At 39.1% G+C, this 6,882-nt stretch overlaps 1 pseudogene across 1 annotated transcript in view; it reads right to left on the bottom strand.

The window, feature by feature from the left end:
- Nucleotides 1–5,823: 5,823 nt before the first annotated feature.
- LOC144634955 (uncharacterized) overlaps nt 5,824–6,882 on the bottom strand; it is a 9,437-nt pseudogene continuing 8,378 nt past the window's right edge. The window contains exon 6 of the transcript XR_013567288.1: nt 5,824–6,882. This exon is cut by the window's right edge and continues 425 nt beyond it. The product of XR_013567288.1 is annotated as an uncharacterized LOC144634955 (transcript).

A 6,882-nucleotide genomic window follows, 5' to 3' on the forward strand; every position in this document is an offset into this window, starting at 1 on the left:
ACTGATACCCACTGAGCCCTGAGCTGCACAGTTCAATAATATAATATTGGAAACGAATGCAACATCTTTCACTGGAGGGGTTAAGGTAAATTTGAGTTCATCAACCACTGTCACTAGTGCAGCAGCAGAGTCCTCTCCAAGGAGATTCTTTGCCGCGCATGCGTAAGCCCCGCCATCAGCTTTTGTTATATTGCGTATGGTCAATTTTCCATCAGCAACAGAAGTCTTCTCTTTTGGTAATTGACTGAACGCTTTTCGCCACGTGATCGTTGGTGTCGGCTGACCAGTAGCTTGGCAGATCAGGCTCACGTTCTGTCCTTCTTCAACGATGACAGATGAGGGATTCTGAGTGATCACTGCGCCAACTAGATTAAAGAAACGACGAACAACAGTGAAAAAATGATAACCATTGAACTAGAAGGAAGAAGCAATTGAGAGAACTTAAGAGACGGGGCTTTCTTCATAGCTACATGTTGACCAGGAATACTAAATTCTAATGGAGTTTTTTTTTTTTTTTCATCCAGACGAAAGCTTACTTTCATAGCTAATAGCCGTACAGTCATGTTACCAATTGCAAATATAACATAGATACACAAAAAACAAAGCTGATTAAACAGTAGAGAAATATATTTTGAATGCCAATATTTCCTTTACTGTTCAGTCAGCCTTGCTTTTTTCGTTTATTTAAAACTTCATAGCTGATTAGTTCCCAGCCTCGATTAGGATCCGGTGGTTCTGTTTTGTTACGCTGATCCTTGCATACACAATTGAACCTCAATACAGTTGATAAATGTAATATGTACTTGTTACCCACCTTGAACAGACAACGAAGCCGATGACGTAATTTCTCAAGAATATTTCTTGCTACACAAGTGTACATTCCTTCATCTTGCGACGTCACACCTGTAATCATCAGGCCACCACGTGACGGCACAACTCGTTTGTCCGCGACAAGACTGGAATTTTGTTTCAGCCACGTGACTTTAGGTTCCGGGTTTCCTTCAGCCTCGCACTGAAACGAGGCTGGACCAGTTTCGTTTACCACCATAGACATCGGAGGTGCCACAATTGAAGGGGCTGAGATAGATTTACCAGGATCGCCCTTGGGTCCTTGGGGGCCTTGGTCGCCTTTAGATCCCGGAGTTCCCTCAATTCCCTGAGTACCTTGGTTTCCTTTAGGTCCCTGTGGTCCTTGCGGCCCGGGCGGTCCATGTTTACCTGGAGAGCCTCTGGGACCAGGCCTGCCTCGTCTTCCCCTAACGCCTTTGGGGCATTGAGCATTACAGACCAGGCTACTTAGAGCAATTAGAACTTCTCTTTTGATGTCGTCACGATCGATGGTTTCGCTGGTGTTTGTTTTCTTGTTTGTTATTTCCGGCACGTGGCGTTTGTTACGAATGTGTTGTGCTAGAAGGAAAATTACAGAATGAATCTACTTAGTTGATGTTTCACTCAGTCTACTAAACGGACTTTTCAGAGCTTCCGTAACGCACCAAACGGTTTAATTTGACAGTGCACAGAAGGATTGCTTCAGGGGCACCCAACGGAATATTTCGTTAAAATATCTGTTCGGAAGACGATTTGAGATCTAGAATTTTCGGAACATTCATTGTAAATTTTTTTGCTTGCATGCCTTTCCTAGGATTTTCGAATATCTAAAAAAATGGTATAATTGTTCATTTTTAACGGATTTTTTACTCTAAAAAGGTCACCTAGAATTTTCGGGAGCCTTTCTCTGGCTGGAATTTTCGAAAAGGTAAGTTTTGATCCCTATAACTTTCGGATCACTAGACTTTCAGCTAGGAAATCCGAACAGATAAAAAAATTTTAGGGGATAAAAATATGCCTTTATCTACCGTTTAAATACTAAAATACGTTCAACGGTGCTATCTTTAAGTGGTTTTGAACTATATTCTCGATGGGTGCCCCTGTTGCTTGAGATAATCTGCACCGAAACTATGGAATGTGCTACCATTTGACATAAGAAGGGCCAGCACTGTTCGTCTTTTTTTAAGCTCATTCATTCATTCGTAGTTGTTATTAAATTATTGTAATAAGGTTTTTAATGTTGTCATGCGCATTTGAACATTTCATGGAATTTGCTCGTTATAAATGTTATTGTTGTTATTGTTGTTGAAGAGGTGGACAGTGACTTACAACCTAAAAGGGTCGGAACTTGTTCAAAATATTACCGCTGATTTGATTTGTTCTGAAATTGTCGGGAAAACTTAAACCGTATGGCTTATACTTAAAAGCAACAATAGCTATAAAATCGACTTCTGGCCAGTAAACATACTTTTGAAATTAGCTTAGGTATTCATTCTTCACTGAAATGTTTGTGCTCAGTGTTTCAGTTTTTTTTGTAAAACAATGCCCACAGTTGTTGAAAAGAGAAAAACAATCACTTGTTAAATGTCTATTTTACTTCTCATTTTTCTGTAGGATAACTTTCAGTCTCACGCATAAATGTCACTGAATGCTAAATTTTGCCTCACTAAAGATGTACTGAATTAGCCTCCCGTGATAGGCCTTCAGCCATAGCAACATCGAATTTCCGTCAATCGGTATTATCAGCTTTAAAGGAAGTCGTATGAAATATTTATTAATGCTGAAAAGTACTTTCTATTAACAATTTTTCTTTGATACTGTCTTACAACGGGGAAGCGCATCTTTTTAGAAGTAAAACGCAATTTTTAACTCAGTTTTAAACCTCAAATTTGTTGTGCATTCATGAGATATTACTAGAATAAAGGGCGCTAGAATGCTCGGAATTATTTCCCCAAAATAAGAACTTGGGATATCTATTCACAGGAGTCATGTTTCAACTTCCTTAGTTTCAGCTGTAGCTTCTTTAGATAAATAAAATTCCTCGTATATAACTATCTTCTCAATCATTAAATAACTCACCTTTGTTTGAATCACTGTGTAACATTTTCATCACAGACTCATATTTTCGTCGTTTGCTGTGTTTCGTAGCTTGTGCTTTTCTTCTCTTTGTTGATTCAAGACTTGAAGCATTTGTCGATGAACGTGAAGTTCAAACTCGACGTGAATCAATCCCGCGAAGCAAATAACGGAGAGAAATATCGATGAAAATACCACCGAGTTGGAGACTGGGCGTGTCTTTGATATCTCCATAACACCGTCCGGTGAGGCTGCAAGAATTATCTAGTTTTGAAAAAAGTCTTCAAAATAGAGCGAAACTTATTTCTGTGTGCTCAAAGACAGACAATGTTTGTTGGCGCTGAGCTCTGACCTTCTTTGACCTTTTTTCCGGTTTCAGTTTGCATTGGATCTGTTTCAAACCTTTGGGATAGAGCTCTTTCATTTTTGCTGTCAATGTGCTATGTTCCAGAGGTGTGGGTATGGGGGTATGGGCGAGGGAATGGCATCCTCTATAGTAAAGTTAGGTCGTAATATAACGACTTACCAAGGGACTGGGAAATTGTGCTCGTTATATTACGGGTATGTTATGTCGACCTCACCCGTCTTATACAAACTGAGTGTCAATGTGACATATGCAGCTAGCCGATATACATTTTTAAATTTTTAATTTTTAACTCTTAACTGCAATTTTTATCTTTCACCTACTTTTATGATAAAATTTTATATTCTATTGTAATTTATTGATTTATTTATTTATTAATGTATGTAGCACGATTCTTCAGTTTTTCTTCTTCTTATAATTTAAGTGTAAATATTTTAACTTTAAATAGCTTAGATATATAATAATGTAAATAGTGTCCACAATTAGTTTTTTTAAGCTAAATACTTCAGACACTTTAATAAAGTATTTCATTCATTCGGAGTGTTGTCCCAATACATTATACTGTTAGTATAACGTTGGCCGGGCTGAACAATATACCGTTTACTATATACCTTAAGGTTACTATTTTTAGCGACTACTAATTTTAGCGATTTTTTGTGAGCAAGATTTAGCGACTATTAAATTTAGCCATTTTCCGAAAATTAAAAAAAAAAAAAAAAAACAATTTTAACATATACAGCTAAGATTAAGTTTAAACAAGGTCACTTAAAATTGAACGAACATTACCATTGTCAGAAAGAACAAAGTGAATTGCAAATGTTAAAAAGTCGTCCTCGTCAGAGAAATCAGACATATTTTCCACCATGCCGGCGATCCCAGCTCTCTCCCAACCCTTCTTAATTGTTGCCCTTACCTTCTGGCGTTGTCATATAGTTGAAAAGGGCCACTGTATTTAATTTTGTGTTCCTCTGACGGGCGGGGCTATTAAATTAATGGGTATTAAATTTGACCGAGACAAATTGTAACGAGCACTAAATTTAGCGATTTTGGCCCAACTCGCCAAAATCGCTAAAATTAGTTGCTTTGAGCGTACCTAGCGGCATATTGCTTTGAAGTATTTGTCGTGTGAATTACGATTTGCATATTTTGCCCTCAGTCGCTAGTCCAGTTCGAGCTAGTTCTGCTCACGCAACGACGTTGCGCGACAGAGGGAGAGGGCCAGAACTGGACTTATTTTTCCTTTGTTTGAAATATGTATGAATTTTTAAGGAAAAAACTGTACCTTCAGTACATGTCTGGACTGAAAAAATAATCTATCGTCTTGGTCGACGTGTAATTTTCCGATTATTGTTTCAGGGATCAACGTCAAGCCTGCCAATAAGGGTGGGGCAATGCTTGGCGCGCGAATTTCGGCAGGTTCCATATCTTCGCTTCTGTGGTGTGATTCGCCTACCGAGCTCACACACACTTCTGTAGTGTATACCGTATTTACTCGAATAAGCGCGGCGGCGTTTATTAAATTTTTCGCGCCTCAAGTCCGGCGCTTATGCGAGGGCGGCGCTTATTTAAAAATTGGACACCACAAACAATCTAATCTACCCGAAACTTCTGCAGTAACTAAAAGAAGGGACTTTGATTATTAGTATTCGCCTCTTACAGAAGAGAGTTGTTCTGCTTGCTGACCAAACAAAGTTCACGGCCTTGGGCAACGTTAACAGAACTACGTATTGTAAGAAATTTGGAATAAAAAATAATGGGCGAGCGGTTAAGTATAATAACTTGAACTGCGGACCATCGCTTTTGTCGAAAAGGAATTTCCAAAGCTGTTTAAGAGTTGCTTTGTAGTGCTATTTTCAGTTATACGCAATTCCTCGAATAAGCGCCGCATTGGGTCTGCGGCGCTTATTCGGGGGAGGCGCTTATTAACTTTTTTGTCCCAAATGCGGCGCTTATTCGAGGGTGGCGCTTATTCGGGGGCGGCACTTATTCGTGTAAATACGGAAAGCGTTCAACGAGACAGGAGCGGTAACCTGGTAGCCATAGTGAAGCGAGTGGGTAGCTTATGCAAAGCGGGAGACGAGAAGATGAAAAGAGGAGGTTCCCAAGGTGAAGAGAAATGGAAAAACTAGAAATTTATTTTTGCAATATTGGAGTTTTTGGTTAATATGTTTGCATTAGAAAGAACACAAAATTGCGGGGACCTCTTAATTAGTCAATTAAGTATTGGACGGGGGAGGGAGGGAAAAGTGACAGCGGGAGATCTGAAATTCCCTTTTCTTATATCTTTTACTCAAGGTTTCCAGCACTTATTAAATAATGTAAAAATTCAGCTTTTTATCCTCGGAGTTATTAAAGTTCTTTATTGGGACCTTGAGAAAAAATACTTTAGGAGGAAGAATTTCTGAATCCAGAAAGAGTTATATTGCCTTGGTCTCGGATACATTTTTTCTCCTTTATCAAATAACACGAAAAAGAATAAGCAGGGTATTTATATGTGCTTGATATTGTTACAGCAATTGCACTGAAATAAGAGTTTATTGACACATAGGAAATTACAGTGTTGGGACAATAAACTGTGTCGGTCTTGGTTTCATATGCCATTACTTGAAATCAAAAGGAATATTTTTTTTTTCAAATACTATCATAACTGGTAAATTTAATTGTCTATCCTTTGTTTAAAGGCTGTTAAAGCTAAAGCATAAAGTGTTATTCAATCCATACCAATTTTAAAGTTATAAAAAAATGATCACGTGTTTCTCTTTACGTTGGCTAAATTAATTAATAAACAGAGGCATAGATGATGATAAATGCAATGATATAAGTTCTATTTAACATACTCGCTGATGTCTGTTGTCTTTGTGAAGCAGCTGTCAGTAATGTCAAGCCATAACTTTTACGCCTGACCATAACACTTGAGTTTTCCTAATGTATGGTAACCTTCTTCGTTTGGGTTGTTTAAGTCTCCCAGTCTGATTTGTGTCAAAGGCAGAGCAGACTTGTCTGTCAACAGACCGCTGTCCTCAAACCAACCACTGCCACTGTTATCACAATTACACTTTGTACCACCAGTACAAGAATTTGTTACTCCGCATGCGCACATGTTGTCATGGCCTGTAGCTCCGCCCCAGTAGTTCATTTTTGTTCCATCACGTGACACCCACCAAGCATAGCCTTTCTCAATAAACAAGATGTCATTATTGCACTCAAACTTGATAAACTGTTCACAGTTCTGTGAGACTCGAGTGAGTGCTGCTAGCTGAGCAGTGCTGACTCCAGTGTATCGAACATCTTTACTGTAACATCCTGCACTTCCACATCCAGGAGATTTGTAATTAACATGGGTTCTACTCTCACTGTCGTGACTTATGACCGTCACGCCAACACCGCCCTTGTCACTCATGTCACAGTACACACTGAATGGAGTCACGCCTCCTTTACCATCAGGGTCAATCATGTAATTACCTGAAGAGCTTCCACTGCGGCCTGATTTTATACTGCTGCAGGACATGGGTGTATTGAACACTTCAAGAGCGGATGTTGCCTCGATAGAACGCTGAGAATTTTTTGCCACGCATGAATAGGTCCCGGCATCACTTGTGGAAACGCTTCGAAGA

Source organism: Oculina patagonica, chromosome 13 (assembly GCF_052425735.1).
Source record: "Oculina patagonica isolate OP01 chromosome 13, crgOcupat, whole genome shotgun sequence".
In the NCBI taxonomy this organism is placed as follows: domain Eukaryota; kingdom Metazoa; phylum Cnidaria; class Anthozoa; order Scleractinia; family Oculinidae; genus Oculina; species Oculina patagonica.